The sequence below is a fragment of the Triticum urartu genome, chromosome 4 (assembly GCF_003073215.2).
Source record: "Triticum urartu cultivar G1812 chromosome 4, Tu2.1, whole genome shotgun sequence".
Classification (NCBI taxonomy): domain Eukaryota; kingdom Viridiplantae; phylum Streptophyta; class Magnoliopsida; order Poales; family Poaceae; genus Triticum; species Triticum urartu.
In genome coordinates, this window is record NC_053025.1 from 464035071 (window position 1) to 464053209 (window position 18139).

Consider the following 18139-nt stretch of genomic DNA (forward strand, 5'->3'; position numbering starts at 1 on the left):
CAAAAAGTACTTAATAGTGAAGGTATCCTGCCTTACTTCTGAAGACAATAACCGATGCTTGTAAATTGTAGTCTGGATCGCAGCCCTTCTTGACAGAGTTCATCTTTTTGGGATCTTCTTCCGGAGATGATGGAGAGTGAAACGCCTCCCCTGGACTCCCCAGCTCAAGAAGCGGGCGACCTTGAAGTGTCGTCGCGAAGGGTATCTCCGGATCCAATATCGCCAGAGGATAACCCTTTGGCTGCCCGGCATCCCTAGTATCCGGCTCCTGAGGAGAGCGACAGCAAGGGTCCGTACTATGTGCGGTCGGATGCGTTGAAGGATCTTCTGGGGAAAGCGGTCGTCTCGGAAGCACATTGTACGCTAATGGGTACGATAATTGAAAGGATTTCATCCGCCGAAAGCGGTTTGCATGAAGCTTTTATGAGTCTGCTGAAAGGCTTCGAGGTACGTAAAATGATGTACATTTTTGACAGTACCGCACATTTTTAGATGTGCCCCATGTAGATAGTAGCCCCTGAGACTTTGGTTGTCGTCGAAAACGGCGGCAAACAGAGCATCATAGTCCCAGGTAATAACCAGACCGCCTGTATGCGCAGGTGGTTGAAGCTCCGGTGGCTAGCCGGACTGATGGGTTTGCCGAACTAAAGCGGCAACTAGATGCGGCAGATGCCGACATCGTGCTTGTTGACAAGCGGCTTGACGAGGCACAGGGTAGGTGATTTTTCTGGTGAATGTCACATAGTAAGAGCAGCATGATGCTAGTATCTTTAATATGTTGTGACTGCAGATGGATCTGCCATTGTGGAGACCCTTCGGGCGGAGCTTACCTGAGCCAAGGAGCAAGCAAGGAGTAGTAATGTGGCCACTTTAAAGGCGGCCAAAGAGTTAAGGGCTGATCAGGCCGCACATTGCGGAAGCAAAGAAAAAATTGCCAAGATGGCCGTGGAGTTAAAAGATGCTGCTGACCGTTACCGGCTTCTTGAAGAAGAAAACCGGGTGAAGGCGACGGACCTGGAGAAGGCCCGGGTGGCTGCCAAGGAAGCCCGCTCCAAAATTAGAGCGACAAAGGAGGAGCTGAATCAAGCTGCGGATATCGTTTCTGGGAAGCCCTTCTTGTTGCGGACGAAGTTCGGAGATCCGAAATATGCTCCTCTGGACCGGCTATGGAGGTCTGCGGATGAGTACATGGATTTGCCTGCAAGTGCTGCGGATGCGACGGAGTACTTCAAGGATCAGAAAGGTCCTGAAGTGGAAAAGCTGTTCTAGTCACAGTTTCACGCTCCAGTCCGTCCGTTGTTGCTGAATGAGCGATTGACCGGTTGGGCCGAGCTCCATAGATTATCCGGACTGGCCATGAGGTCCGTTGTGGATCATTTGTGGCCAGGAGGGCCAAGGCCGAGTAAGTATTTTAGCTTAGTGCAACAAGTCCTTGAAGCTGTGCCATGCATCGATGCTGTAAAGAGATCAGCGTGCATAGAAGGTGCGCGGATGGCCCTTGCCCGTGTCAAAACATACTGGGCGGAGATGGAGGCCACCACTGTTGCGGCATAGGGTTCGGCCATAGGCCGAGTGGCTGCCGAGCACTACTTTGAAGAAGTCCTTGAAGGCACTCGTTCGATAGTGGCTCAGTGCTCGAAAAATATTATGTTTGAGTAACATGTATTCCCATTGTAAAAATGATGTTTTAGTGTGTTTATCAAGGCTGTATTTATACTTTTGCCCGAAAGTACTATGATGCCTCCTGTGCGGCCATTTATGTATATGTGTATATAACCTGAAAGATGGCAGTCATCGGCTTCAGCCCCCACGCATATAATGTGGGGGTGTTCGCAGAAGACGCATGTTCACACTTGATCCAACGTCTTGGTCCATTAAGGAGGTGATAGCGCAGCGAACTAGGCAATCGGACTATAATGCTTTAACACTTTCACTTAGCCAGAGGAGTTTGACAGTGGGGCTACTATATAGCCCCTGGTGGCTCCGCGCTCATCCGGATTCGAGGCACATGCATGCCTGACTGGGAAAGGGCCCTTCGTAAAGGCGGAGGAATCCCGAAGATTCCACTAGGTCATCGAGTGGTTGACCAGTCTCACGCTATATCATGACAGTCAGTTTTCGGCTTTCTCTACTAAGGTGCTCGTCCGGATGAACCAGGGCATAATCGCAGTAGTTCTCCTGGTGCCGCCTTAGCCGATAGAGCGGAACGTAAGGTAGCAAAACACAGGAGCCGGACAAAGCCAACATTTGACCAAAGACATGATTCGGAGCTGATGCAGATAAGGCCAAACTCGCGACGTCGAACACTCCCTAAGGTATTCGGTCTTTATGATGTAAACCGGGCCTAAACAGTGCCCTTTGTAATAAGCCCCTTGTGTCCAGGTACATGCAATATTCTGACGTGGCCACATGCCAATACGTCAGCATCCTTCTCCATTGTACTGAGAATCCGAGGGATGTGTATCAACAAGAGACAGTAAAAAAGGTTTACGCAGGGTCTTAATCTAAAAAGAATCCTTGGAATGGGTCCCTGCTGCACGTCTACGCCTGTGTCTCCGTTGTGCCGTGTCCTGGACGGGTGTAGCACGATGGTCATCTGTAAAAGAGAGGAACTTAGTTGAAAAGTTGTCGTGCAAAAAGGTAGGTTATACTTAATAAACTATATACAGTTCAAGATGAGTAAAGTTGAGCCTAATTGCCACTTGTTTGCGCGCGTTGAGCCCCTTGTATTGTAATAGGGGTATAGCCGTCAAACTTGTATCAAGTACATATAGCTGCGTCGGACTCGTCTAACCGTGTTCGTGGTCTTAATGACCTGGCAGATGCATTAGTTGGTGAGGCCGTTTAGTGTGCGGCTGCCAAGGCAGCCGCACGGTCTTCCATGCGCCAGGAGCGCTCAATATTTCCATTTACTATAATGATGCCGCGTGGACCGGGCATCTTAAGCATGAGAGAAGTGTAATGCGGTATTGCGCTAAAGCAAGCAAAAGCTTCGCGTCCGAGTAGTGCTTCTGGGCGATGTGGAACGTTAAATTTTCGCTGCGGAAGTTATCGGGAAAGCCGAATATAACCTCTAGTAGCAGGGAGCCCGTGCAATGGGCCTCTGGGCCTGGCGTTACTCCTTTAAAGGTAGTATTGCTGCGGCTAATTTTTGTTGGGTCTATCCCCATTTTGCGGACTGTGTCCTGATATATTAGGTTTAAACTGCTGCCGCCGTCCATCAGGACTCGTGTGAAGTGGTATCCGTCAATTATTGGGTCTAATACCAAGGCAGCCAATCCTGCATGCCAGATACTTGCTGAGTAATCCCGATGGTCAAATGTGATCGGTTGGGACGACCAGTGGCAGAACTCTGCGGTGATAGGCCCTGGGGCATGTGTCTCTAGGAGTGCCGCTTTGTTTCTCCCCTTTGTCACGTGTAACACGTTTACTGTTTTGACTTCTGGTGGGAATTTCTTCTGTTCCCCAGTGCTTTGCTTGCGAGGCTCGTCCTCGTCTTCGCTTGGTGTATCCTGCCCCTTATGTTCGGTGTTGAGCTTGCTGGACTGCTTGAAGACCCAACATTCTCTATGGGTATGATTTGCAGGTTTATCAGGGGTGCTATGGATCTGACATATTTGGTCCAGAATCTTGTTTAGGCTGGACAGTTTGTCCCTATTGCCTTTGGAGGGCAGCTTTTGCTGACCTAGCCGAGAGCTTCTGAATCCGGCGTTTACCGCCGTGCTCTTCGGGCTGTCTTCTTTATTCCGACGCTTGTTTTTGCTGCATCGTGATATCCCGTTTCCGTCCCTGACTTCAGAATGTATTTGGGTCGCTGGTGCTGTATCGGGCTAACCAGCTGTCCTCGCCCACGCAAAAGCGGGTCATGAGGCTTGTTAATGCTGCCATCGTTCTCGGCTTTTCTTGGCCGAGGTGTCTGGCAAGCCATTCGTCTTGAACGCTGTGCTTGAAGGCTGCTAAGGCTTCGGCGTCCGCACAGTCGACTATTTGGTTCTTTTTAGTGAGGAACCCGTTCCAAAGCTTTCGGGCTGACTCTCCGGGCTGTTGAGTTATATGACTTAAATCATCAGCATCCGGTGGTCGGACATAGGTGCCTTGAAAATTTGCCCAAAAGGCGTCTTCGAGCTCTTCCCAGCTTCCAATGGAGTCTTCGGGGAGGCTTTTAAGCCAGTGCCGAGCTGGCCCTTTGAGCTTGAGGGGTAAGTACTTGATGGCGTGGAGATCGTCTCCACGAGCCATATGGATATGGAGGATGTAGTCCTCAATCCAGACCCCAGGGTCTGTCGTTCCGTCGTACGCCTCTATGTTTACGGGTTTGAATCCCTCTGGAAATTCATGGTCCAGCACCTCATCGGTGAAACATAGGGGGTGTGCGTCACCCCTGTATTTGGGTGTACCGTGGTGTTGGGATGTTTGTTGTGTTGCATTGCACGCTGGAGCGCGCTTGCCTGGCCCGTAGATGGATCTGGTTGCATCGTCCTTTTGATGCGAGCCCTCATGTGGATCGCGTACAGGCTTATGTGCGGCGTCGTTTTCCGCTCTATGTTGGCCACGAGGTCGTCTATCCGACCGGATGGCCGTTTTGTTTTTTGGTTGTGGGGGGTCTAAGGCCTCCTCATCGACTTCAGGTAGCAACTTTCGCTTCGGGTAGCTCTTGGTGTGGCGATTACCGCCGTACTTCGCTGTAGTGTTGAGTAATTCACTCCATCTGATTCTGAGTGTGTCTTGTGCAGCCCTGAGCCTTTGCTTCTGCTTTTTTAGACTCCTCGCAGTGGCAACAAGCCTTTGATGGGCATTCTGTTGCTCTGGGTGCCTGTCCGGCATGATGTCGTCTAGACTGTTATCTTCGAAGGAGTCGGGTTGTTCGGTTTGATTCTCCGTGTTGCCTTGGTCGGGCGATGGTTCACCCTGCTCTATCGCTGGGTCTATATGATTGTTGTTTTTACCGAGGCGGGATTTGGAGCAGCGCTTACACCGCCGCTTTGACTGCTTCTCGAGGGAACAACCCTTTGCTGCGTCCTTCCGTTCCTCATCGTCGTTTTCTTTGGGTGTGTCCACCATGTATACATCATATGATGAAGTGGGCGTCCAGTGCCCTGTGGGCAGTGATTCCTGTTCGTCTCCTGCATCGTCGTCCATACCGTCGATGTCTTCGGAGTCGAAGTCGAGCATGTCGGTCAAATTGTCGACAGTGGCTACTAAGTGGGTGGTGGGTGGGCGGCAAATTTCTTCGTCATCCGCATCCCAATCCTGCCGAACATAGTTCGGCCAGGACTCTCCTGACAGGGAGAGAGACCTTAACGAGTTCAGTATGTCGCCGAAGGGCGAGTGCTGAAAGATATCCACGGAGGTGAACACCATGATCGGCGCCTAGTCGGATTCGATAGGCACGGGCGCAGGCGGTTTGGAGTCCGTGGCCGGGGAAGAATCCGGTAGTTCGGCGTTACGGCTCCCGTGAAGGGTAAGGTCGATACTCGGCTCGATCGTTGCTGAGAGTACGGCCTCCGTGACGGGGTCTATCCACCCGTCCATGGATGGCGCGATTGGCTCCGAATTGAGGGTCGAAGCGGTTGTCGGTGCGGTCTCCTGAACATTGTCCGATGGTAGAGTTAAATCATGCTCATCGTGACCGTGCGGCGCACTCGGCAAGGGCTCGAATCCGTCGAAGATCAAGTCTCCGTGGATGTCGGCTGGGTAGTTTAAGTTTCCAAATCTGACCTGATAGCCAGGGGCGTAGCTCTCGATCTGCTCTAGATGCCAAGCGATTTGGCCTGCATTGCGGAGCCGCCGAATACAGAGATCTGTCCGGAGAGAAAAGTCTCACCCCGGGCTGCATCGCTATCGATGATTGAAGGAGCCATCAAGCCTAATGATGACGACACAGAGGAACTCTCAATGAAAGCACCAATGTCAGTGTCAAAAACCGGCGGATCTCGGGTAGGGGATCCCGAACTGTGCGTCTAAGGCGGATGGTAACAGGAAGAAGGGGACACGATGTTTTACCTAGGTTCGGGCCCTCTTGATGGAGGTAAAACCCTACGTCCTGCTTGATTATTCTTGATAATATGAGTAGTACAAGAGTTGATCTACCACGAGATCGGAGAGGCTAAACCCTAGAAGCTAGCCTATGGTATGATTGTATGTTGTCCTATGGACTAAAACCCTTCGGTTTATATAGACACCGGAGGAGGCTAGGGTTACACAAGGTCGGTTACAAAGGAGGAGATATGCATATCCGCATTGCCTAGCTTGCCTTCCACGCCAAATAGAGTCCCATCCGGACACGGGACGAAGTTTTCAATCTCGTATCTTCATAGTCCAACAGTCCGGCCAAAAGATATAGTCCGGCTGTCCGGAGACCCCCTAATCCAGGACTCTCTCACTCAGTGTGGCAGAAGTTCAAAGCTTCAAGGTGATGATGAATGAGCTCAAGGAACAATTTCACAGGAAGCATGAAGAATCTAAAGGCTCAAGAGAGCGCATAAAGTACTTTGCGCAGAAATGCGTTCAAGCTCACAATGAGGCTGAGAAGCGCAAGGCTCTGGGGCGTCTTGTTATCTACCCCAGAATGGATGACAAACGGAAGAAGTCTGCTGCAGCCCGAACTGAAGCACCAAGGCAGGAAGAACCGCGCATTGTCTTCCCTGCCAGCATGATAGGCTCGAAGCTTAAGGTGCCCTCAGTAGCTTCGGAACTGAAGAATTCCAGGGCAGCTAAAGTTGATGCCAGGCTTCTGATGATGCTCCATCCAAGAAGAAGCTGAAGACTAAGTCTTCAAAGAAAGAGCGTGCGGCTGCTGCTGTCAGATGTGGGGTTCCGGCAAACCCTTAAGGTTCAAACACTGCCCTAGCACTACAAAAAAAAGACACATCCGTGACATTTTGGGCCGAACGAATTTTTTCTGTCATACATATGACACTTCTATGACGATAATTGTGACAAAACCTGATATCATCATAGATGTGGTGGGATCCTACTTCTATGACAAAAAATCATGACAAAAAATGGGCTTTTCGTCCTGGGCGGGCCGGAGACGCAGCTGCATGACATTCTTTGGGCCGTCCATGACGGAAAAAACCGTGGTAGAAGCGAGGGCGAGGAAAATTTCAGGGAGTTCCCGGTTACGGTGGGAGGTTGGGGGCCGAGCGATGTGCGTTTCTCTCGTACACGTACACGTGTGTGTGCGTGGCGTTGGCTCTAACTGAACCCGAGCGATTGCACTGCAGGCTACACGTTACTGAACCTGAGCAATCGATGGATGGCTATTAGCTGAACCCGATCGAGCGATTCCTTCTATACTGCTGCTAACTGAAACCGATCGATTAGATGAATAGTGAGCGTTGCCGGGGGGTGGATGAACAGTGAGCGGTGGCGTTGCCTCTGGACGAACAGGACCCCGTGGTGTGGTGGAGGGCTGGATGAATAGTAGACGGTGGAGGGGTGCCCGTGGAGGGGTGGTTGAACAGGACCCCGTGGTGTGGAGGGCTGGATGAACAGTAGACGGTGGAGGGGTGGTTGAACAGTAGCCGGTGGAGTAGCGCGCGGTGGAGGCTGGATGAACAGGAGCCCGTGGAGGCTGGAGGAGGTCGACGGTGGAGATGAACAGTATCCCGTGGAGTCCCATTTTGCGGTACGCCACACCCCTCCCGATGAACAGGACCCCCGTTTCGACCGTAGGAGGTCCGTTTCGTCCGTTTTGCGGTACGCCACACCCCTCCCGATCAACAGGACCCCCGTTTCGACCATAGGAGGTCCGTTTCCTCCGTTTTGCGGTACGCCACACCCCTCCCGATCAACAGGACCCCCGTTTCGACCGTAGGAGGTCCATTTCCTCCATTCTGTGGTACGCCAGGCCTTGTTTCCATCGCCTGTTCCGTCCAAGCCCTCCCGATGAACACGACCACGCATTCCGTTCCAACCCAGCCGGTTGGCTCCCATGCGTTCCGTTGTCTCCCGATGAACACGACGCATTCCGTTGCCTCCCCATGAACACGACGCATTCCGTTGCCTCCCCATGAACACGGCGCACTCCGTTGCCTCCCCATGAACACGACGACGATGTTGTTTCTCCGTTCCGACCCAGCCATGTACACGAGCCCTGGCCGTACGTATGCACGAGTAGGCGTTCGAGACCCCGATTGTATGTACACATACGTGGCCGTATTTTATTTCTTGCACCCTGGCCGTTGTACGTACATGTACATGCTACGTGCACGCCTCTACTATGACACGTGAGCGCCTCTACTACGACACGTGCGCGCCTCTACATCGACCAGTATGTACGTACACGTTCGCGACCAGAATGACAACGCTACGTACGCTTTGACCAGGTGTGTCCCGACTGTCAGGCACTTCCTTGACTGCGAAGATGTAGCTGGTGGGTCTGAGCGGTCAGGGGGCGAATCGTTTTTTTGCCCAAACGCACTTCCTTCCGTGCGAAGGTGTAGCTGCTGGGTCCCAACAGTCAGGGGGGCAAATCGTTTTTTTTTGCCCGGACGCACTTCCTTGCGTGCGAAGGTGTAGCTGGTGGGTCCCAGCAGTCGGGGGGGAATCGTTTTTTTCGGACGCACTTCCTTATGTGCGAAGATGTAGCTGGTGGGTCCCAGCAGTTAGGGGGGCGAATCGTTTTTTTCGGACGCACTTCCTTGCGTGCGAAGATGTAGCTCGTGGGTCCCAGCAGTCAGGGGGCGAATCATTTTTTTCGCGAAATACGGTGGCCCGTCCGGTGGGTCCCCGCTGTCAGGTGGAGGAATAATTATTTTGCGTGTAATAAGGAGGCACTTCCTTGCGGCTGCCGTGGACCCAGCTGTCAGCCTCTCCACGTACAGTCCACGTCCGATGGAAGTCGTTCCTTGACCACGTTGACCACGCCGCGGCGAGAGCACCATGGCGGTGGACGACGGCGAGGCCTAGGAAGGGGATGACGCGGAGCCGGGGAAGACGCGACAGTGGATGCACACGCGAAGAGGAGTATGAGGGTTCACTGGTTTGGTTGCGCTGCCGTCGCCGCAGAATAACAGGGTGAGTGGAGGGATGGCCTGGCCAGCGGTGGGAGTAGTAGCGGGCGGTGAGACCTCTGCGGCAGCACAGCTGGCCACGGGAGGCAGGAGCAAGCGGCATGACCGGTGCTGCTTTGGGCGGCTGGAGCAAAAGAAGACCAGAGGTTGAGGAAGCACGACGGCCGTTGGATGGACATCGTACGGTCACTGCAGCTAGAATCGTTTATATTGACTAAGTTGACAAAGCCCTTGGTACGTCAACTTAGTAGGCCCACAGGTCAGCTTCCGAAACGGTGCGCCCCAGATGTCAAGGGGAGGAATCATTTTTTGTGCGGGTGAAGCTAGAATATCCGAGATTGAAGAAGAAGCACGGCATCCGTTGGATGGACATCCAACGACCACTGCTACTAGAACCGTGTGTTGACTATAAGTTGACAAAGCCTTGCATACGCGTCAACTCTGTTTTTCTTGGGGACGCGTCAACTTAGTAAGGCCATAAGTGTGTGGCAGAGAACTTATAGCCCATTTGAGATTTGTAAGAATGTGTAGCCCATTTTTGAATTCTAATGGAATTTACTACAGCCCATTTACAGTTTGTTAAAAGTACAGCCCATTTCAACCAACCGTTCAAAAAAGAATTCAGTAAAATTTCCCACATTTTGATGGGATCCGAAATATTTTTATCCCGAAATTTCTATTCAGATTAAATACAATTTCAATATAAATTTATATTACGTAAAAATCCGACGAAACATTGTGCTCACAACAATTAATGAAATTAAAATTTTCAATATCCAAAAATAATATTTTATAAAGTAATCATGTGTTTGGTGCATTTTTTTATAGTTACTGCCCAGTTTTTATAATTACATCCCATTTATTATTTCTTAAAGCCCATTTTCTTGTTAAGCCTAATGCATCCCTCCTAGGAAAGATTTGCAGCCCAGCAGGGCGGAGAATAACAACTTGACCTTGCCTGGGTATTCCTAAAAAAAGTATAGCCGGGCTAGCCATTTTCAACTTGAAAAATATTAATATCTGGGCTGGATATCTGGCCTGGGCTAGACCGGCCACAGCCCGCCCAGTTAATACCTGCAGCGATGTTTTCGTTGTTGTTCAGAGGAGAAAAATTAATATCTGGGCTAAACATCGAAAAACTCTGCAGTGCTCACACCTCAAAAACACAAATACTGCTTGAGCTACTTGGTCCCAGCTGTTGGCCGCTTCTTGGGCAATTCTCTCATTTATTGACTACTCCCTCCTTTCCGGTTTATAAGGCTCAATTCAAAAATCTCACCAACCAAGGTAGATAATGAGTGGTGGAATATTTTTTGTAGTTTGCAAAAGCACCCAACTAATGCTCTTGTTTTCATCAAAAAATTATGTTTACAAATGCATTAATTTCAATGCGTGCATGCATAAAGTGCATGCATTGGTCAGTTTTCTCTTAATACTTGCATGCAATGATTTAATGCACCTTGAAGTCTGAACATGTGATGGGGAACAACCAAATTGAGCCTTATAAAATGGAAAAACTAAAATTTCGAGATAAGCAAACCGGAAAGGAGGGAGTACTACAAAGGTTGACAATGGCGTGGGGCCGTGATGTCAGGAAACCAGGAGGAAGCAAAATAAATTATAGTTATATATATAATAAGGAGGCACTTGCGTATGTGAGGCTATGGACCTGGTGGGTCCCCATTGTCATCCTCTCCAAGTAAATTCATCTCCTTGCTCGCGCGCGCTTTCCGCCTGAAACAGTCAGCGCTGCCCTCCCCGCTTCCCGGTGCAGGCGATTGCTCCGCCTTCAAACGACACAAGTGCCATCCGTCCATCCATCTGCCGCTCACATTAATGATACATGGTTGCCGAGGCGGCTACTCCAGCGCCACACGTCCATCCCTCCGCCCGCCCACCATTGCTATATAAACTGCTGCGCCGGCCATAGCCGCAGTCATCCGCATCCATTCCCTTTCTCCTGTCCACACCACTACTGCCCACCATGGCTTCCTCGTGCTCCAGCGCTCTTTGGGACGGGCGGACGACGGACCACAAGGAGATGGTAGCCATTGCTGCCGACCGGCTGGCCGGCAGGCAGCCGGAGGACGACGACGTCCCAATGGAGAACATGGTAGTCGACATCTGGCGCCAACCCCCTCCTCCGCGCCATCCTCGCCGGTGCATTGCACCATGACCATCGGCGAGGCCCGTTCCCAATATATGGACAGGGTGAGGCACATGCGTGAGGAGCAGTTCCGAGAGGCGCAGGCCGACGCCGTCTACAACCACCATCTCCTCGATGAGCACCTGCAGGCGGAGGAGCAGATCGCCGCGGAGCGGGCGGAGCAGGAGGCGCTACTCGACTCGTACCGCTCCGCCCGCAAGGGCCGCCTCGAGCGCTGGCGGTACCGCATGCAGGTGGCGGAGGCTGCGGCCGCCTACACAGAGGCTAGCAAAGAGGGCGATGAAGCGGGCGAGGCGCTATTTGGCCAGAGCGATGACAAGGCAGAGGACAATGCCGGCTCCGACGAGTCCCCGCTCCACTGGCGTCGATGAGGCCCTGCTTCGCCAAGGCCCCGCAGCGCCAACAACAAGGCAGAGGACACAGTCGGCTCCGCCGAGGCCCCGCCCTGGCAACAACGAGGCAGAGGACACCGCCGGCTCCGCCGAGGCCCTACCCCGCCAACTACGAGGCAGAGGACACCGCCGGCTCCGCTGAGGCCCCGCCCCGCCAACAACGAGGCAGAGGACATTGCCGGCTCCGCCGAGGCCCTGACCCGCTGCCAATGAGGCTGTGCCACACAGAAAACGAGGAAGAGTAGAACATGGTAGGTCGCCGCCGCTCGGGTCCAAGTAAGGACACCGCTACTACCCTCCGGTTGAAGCCAAGCTAGGCGGGTTGACCATTGACGGCCGGTTAGCTTCTTGGCGGCGATGTGGAGTCGGAGAGCTGCGCTGGAGAAGAACACTACTTCTACTTAACTGCTGGTGCAGTTGGCTGACTGACACATGGTCCCAATAGGCCACATGTCAGCTACGCAACTGCACCTGTAGTTAAGTCACTGAAGCTTCTGTTCGGATCAGCGGGACACAGGTGGGTAGCTTCGGTTAATTAATTATACCTCTAGCGCACCCCTTTTTAGTTGAAGAATGTATGAAATGTAATGAAATCCGGCATGTTTATATGAAATCCGACCGTGTATGAATGAATTTATTTCGATTAGTTCGAATTCCTGTATCACTGGGATTGGATGAACATGCAAAACAATACGTACTAGCATTATTCCCAGGGTGATCACCTCGTTTGCAGCAGTTTCACATGTACTCCCTCCGGTCCTTTCTAGTCTGCATTCAAGTTTTGTCTGCAGTCAAAGTATCTCTACTTTGACCAATCTTATACAAAAAGTATGCACTTTCACCATGTGCAAAGTAAAAAAGGAACAGAAGGAGTACAAAGAGTTTGAGCAGCTTTTTAGCGTTTCTGTACATTGCAATCAAACACAAAGGCCTAGCAATTCATAGAGAACATTCAAAACAATCAATGATTATGCATATCAGCGACTCACATGTCAGAGGCAATATTTACTTCACAACTAAAGAATAAAGGAAAAATTGATCAACGCTGCTGACAGCAAAGTGCGTCCCATTCGAAAATACCAAACGCATGTCTTGCTAAAATCAATGTGCAAAATTTGACAAGGTTGTCCCATTCCAAAATATCAAATGCCTACGATTGTGGATTGGGCAGGGTTTGCCATCGGTTTGGACACTGATATGGCACCTCGTGCTAAATAAACCAGCTGTTCTTTTTGTGTAGTTCCACAAAATCAACCAAATTCGCGCGTAGCTTGTATGATTTCGCCCTTATATGTTGCAACGCCTTGAACTTATTGGCACCTCCTTTCTTGTGGTGGAAATGAATGATTCGATGTATTCATGAAAATTTTGTGCAGTTCCCATTGAAATGAAGCTGAGCACCCCTATTTGCACAAATACAAAAAAGTGATTAGTATAAAGCAAACTGTACTATGAATTGACAGTTTCAACAGGCACATACATGGTCCACGTAGAGCACACTTTTGGAAAAATGGAACTCACCAGAAAGAATCCTAGAACAACATTGTAATCGCGCATCACAGCAAAAAGATGGAGATTTGTCAGTCCTTCTGAGCTGAAGTTTGCTTGGTCTTGTGGGGAGTAATGTAACCATCCTTCAACTGCTCCTTCTGATGAGAAGATAGACAGGGCTTCTTCATCCTGGCATAATCGGAACTAGTCACTTCACGTACTCCGTATTCTTGTTCGAAGGAAGATGATCCCGTTGTGCAAAGACAAGAGGACTACTAAAGGCTAGCATCCCTGTTTGCTCGAAAAAAAGGAAAGGAAATATTTAAAACAGCACATATGAAGCACTTCTCAAGGACAATGCCACTTTTTCATGACAGTATCTAAACAGTAGCACAACACCAATAGAGATGACAAAGCTCAATCATATGGATTAAATCAGTGGGCGAGTACCAACCTTTGTCAGGAGGATTATTGTGTAGAGCATACAGATGAAGCACTTCTCCGGAACCATCTGTTGCTATCTACGGTGGTGGCCATGCTTACTATATACTCCTCGATTAGTTTAATGTTTCCAACATCTTCTTGTGCAGTTCCACTAAAATATATGGTATCTTCAAAGAAGATCCCTGTTTGCACAAGTTGAGATAATTACATATTACATTAAGAGTGGCATCAAATCAGTGGCAAAACAATTGCTCGTTCTAGCCATAGCAATAAATTAAGATGCAAAACTATATCATTACTTGTGTCATCACAGTTCCAGTGCTTCATTACAGCACCGGGAGTTGATTTTTGTTTTTCTTCTGCTTGTTCTTCCCCTTCATCACTTGGTTCAATAACAGACAAGCTTCACCTTCAATGTAAGATTTGGCATGTCAATTAGGGAGCACAAGTATAGTACTAAACTTAGTTTTCTGATGAAAGTGGCAAAATACAGGCCAGCAGTTGTGAAATATCCTTATCGTACCTCAATGGGATATTACGGTGCACATACAGATTGGAAGTCTTGTCTACATTTGTGCAGTTCACTAAAATCAAGCAACATTATCATACAAGTAGCACAACATATGAAAGCACACTGCATAATCATGTGAAAGAAGGCTAGTACTGACCTCTCATGATGCGGAATTCAAACAACTCACAAGAAGAAGATCTGAACCAAATTCGCCTTAACGGATAGGAAGTAGGATCTCCTCTTGTGCAATTCCACTAAGATCAAGCAATCAAGCAACGTTGTCGGTGTGACATTTTGGTTGAACTGCACAAAACACTCTTAAAACACAAGTGTTTTGTGCAGTGCAACGTGAAGTAGATAACCCTGTTTACACAGAGGTGCAAAGGAAACAATTAGTGGTCAATAACGATGGATGACGCAGAAGCCAACAAAAAGAAGCATCTACCTTATCTAAATGGGAAAGAAAGCAAGACAGTAGCATTTCTCAAACGATGGCATTGATTAATATTAACATAGAGATTGTATTAACAATAAAATTTGTTAAACATGTAATTTGCTTTTAACTATGGCATTGCATCAATTTTCCAGCGGCATTATTAGAGGGTGTTTGTTTACAGGGACATTTTGGTGTAGGGACTAAAAAAATCCATGTCAGTCCCATCTAAACCAAACCGGAGGGACTTTTAGGGACTAAAAGTGGGCATTTGGAACTAAAGAAAGAAGACCCTCCCACGCATCGCACCTTGTCTCTATTACTTCATTACTAGGGGTAACATGGTATTTTAGCATGTCATTTAATAACCTCTAGTCCATGTTTAGTCCCTGGAACCAAGCAGGTAGGGACTAGGTAGTTTTTAACCAAACAGGGCCTTAGATTAACAACAGCTAATGAGTTGCACGGGACAGTGGACACACCAGCACCATGTGCATCTATCGATGTACTGTGGTCATGCACAGTCTGTTGCAACAAAGAACAAACAACCAAGGAGCATATTTGAGTTGGTCCCAGTTTTGTTATCTTTGGACACCTTTCCCTATGTGAGTGCAACAAATCTAGTCCTGCTCAAATTCTACAGCCTTGTCCCTTCCTTTCCTTTTTGAACTAGTACTTTCGCCCCTTCCTTTCCTCTTTGAACCACGTCCTAGATTTATGCGATAAAACTTTCCCCACTACTTTCCCCCATTCCTTTCCTCTTTGAACCACGTCCTAGATTCATGCTATACAACTTTCCCCCTTCATTTTCTCTTTGAACCACATCCTAGATTCATGCTATATACAACTTTTCCCACTACTTTCCCCACTCCTTTCCTCTTTGAACCACGTCCTAGATTCATGGTATACATGCAGCTAGAGCAATGCATGCGGAGTAAGTAAATTATACCTTAAGGTTCTTTGGGCGTGGTTCGGTGGGCGACGGGACGGCGAAGAAGAAGAAGGGGTCGGAGGCCCTCCCACGCTGCCGCTGGGTGGAAAGTGAACAGCTACGCCGGTAGTCCCTCCCTAACGGCGACAGCGTTAAGCCTCCTTCCCTTCCCGGTGGACGGATCCTGCTGGCTCTTTGAGCAACAGTGAGGGGAGAGAGAGGCCAACGAAGTCTTGTTTAGATCTGGAGAGGGCGAGAGAGTGTGAAGAGATAAACTACTCCTCCGTTCCAAATTACTTGTCGAAGAAATGGATGTATCTAGAACTAAAATACATCTAGATACATCCATACCCGCGACAAGTAATTCGGAACGGAGGGAGAGGGCGAGAGAGTGTGAAGAGAGCAACTACAAGCGCTGAGGCTCCAGCGTGTATATATATACTGGAGAGAGAGTGTGAAGCATGCAAACCCTAGAAAACATTTTGACCAGTCAAAGAATCCTCCTGGCACAAATTATGCTCAAGTGTAGTTATCGAACCCGAGACCTCAAGTTAGAAGGTGCAACAGGACCAAGGTGCGTACGTGTGTGTATGCGCGCGCGCGCGTGTGCGTGTGTGTGTTTAACAGCATGTGTGTGGAGAGAGCGACAGATCGACCTACTCCTACAGAGAGATGTTGTGTAGTGTACGATTTTAGCCGCGAGGGTCGGTGCATCCTCTCGTTTCCGGGCGTGTCCGGTAGGGACATGCGGACAGCTGCCACGCCCGCTCCTGACCAGCCTGGCCCACCCAAAGCCCCTCCATCGCCCGCGCGCGCTTCCCGCCCGAAACGGTCAGCGCCGCTCCAAAGAATCGGTGCCGGATTCATGCCCAGGCAGAGCAGACGTGACCTCTCATTGGCGCAAGAGTGATGGTTACTGCTGGGTCTATGTGATTTGACGGCTCATTAGTCTTTATTACTGAGGTGGTAGGACTGCTAGATGTCCCACGCTTTCGGCGAAAGGAGGTACTACTACTAGATTACAATTTTCTCCATTCTTACAGCGGAGGCGTGCAAGAGCAGTGAAAACACGCAGGCTCAGTGATTACATGGCCCACTTCACACTATCACCGTGTGACACCTAACTTTACATAGTACTCCCTCCGTTCCTAAATATTACTAGATGAGTCCCCGCGTGTTGTTGGGGAACAGTGGTATATCTCTCTGCGAAAAATTATCAATTTCATAGAACTAAAAAAACTCTATAACCGCATGAAAAATGTGGTAGACAAACTAAATAAACTCCCATCATCATTTAGATCATCCCACGTAAGGAAAAAAGATCAGCCAACTCCTACTGCATAATGGGATTATATTTTTCTTTTTGACATGTTAATGGGACTTAAAAGCTCACTCACATGCATGCTACCGGTGCATGCTTGCATGCAGACATGTTGATGTGATTTAAAACCCACTCACATGCATGTGCCACGGTATTTCTGCATGCTTGCATGTGGCTTAGTGCGGAGCCTCTCAACGTCTAGATCAGACGGCTATTATGGACTGATTTACTTCATCTAACGGCTACATCAATTTTGATGATGTTGCTCAAGGAGAGGATAGAGAATTCCTAGTAGTGGGGGCTAGCTATTACTAATAGATAAGTCTTTATAGAGATTCCACTACATACGGAACAAAATGAATTAATCTACACTTAAAATGCATCTATATACATCCGCATGTGGTTCATGGTGAAATCTCTACAAAGACTTATATTTAGGAACGGGGGAGACGGCGTACTAAGCAAGCTTCTCCTCGTTCTGCGAGTTGATGGGACACATCAAAAGTACTCCAGTGTATAGAGCCTTGCCTCTAAGGTAGGCCCCACATGGTTTGCCTCTTTTTTTAACATAACACGTCAAGTCGCAATTTGTTTGTTCACCCGTGGTAGACGATCCTCCCTCCACCAAGTGGACAACCAGTACACGTGCCAAATTACCACGTGGGCTGCCTTTTTTGTATAGAAATGAGCTCCGCAGTGTACCCGTGTGGGTGTGGCTGGGAAAGAGACGGGAGTACGTGCGCCGTGCATGCACCTCTTCTCTTCGTGCATGTCCCCCACCTGCATGGGTGTGTGTGAGAGATACAAACCGCGTTCGTGAGTGTTTTTTGTTTTGGGGTGGGGGTTGATTTCGTGAATTATTTGTGGGAATATGTGTCAATGACATCTCAAACAAAATTTTGCATGCAATGTGTGTGAAATGGAGGCCTATCCATATCATACATAGAGGGTCGGGCAATCCACAAGAAGAGAGGGATGGGTCATAGCTATCGATAGAGTCGAAGAGAGGATCAAGTGCGTGGGTGCGAGATCGATGAAGAGAGCCATCAAAATTGTGTGTGTGTGTGCAAGTCAAAGATATAGGGCGACAGGCCAAACAGAATGTTAGAGGGCACATGTCAAGTTTGTGTGTGGCAGGGAGACATGACTAGAGCGCTCGATGTATCGGTGTGCATGGGGGGAGGGGGTGGGGGGAGGGGTAGGCAGAGGCCTAACTATAGAGGTACAACAACTCGTATATGTGTTGAGAAGGAGAGACCCAGCTATGTCTTGAGGGAGATCGGTCAACATGATGGGATGGAGAGAGAGAGAGGGAGGGAGAGGGAGGGAGAGGGGTAGAGTGCTGGATGGGTGATGGAGTTGCTTCTCGAAGATGGTGGGAGAGGCCTACTAGACAAACAGAGGGTGGAACTGCAATGTTATCAATAAGAGT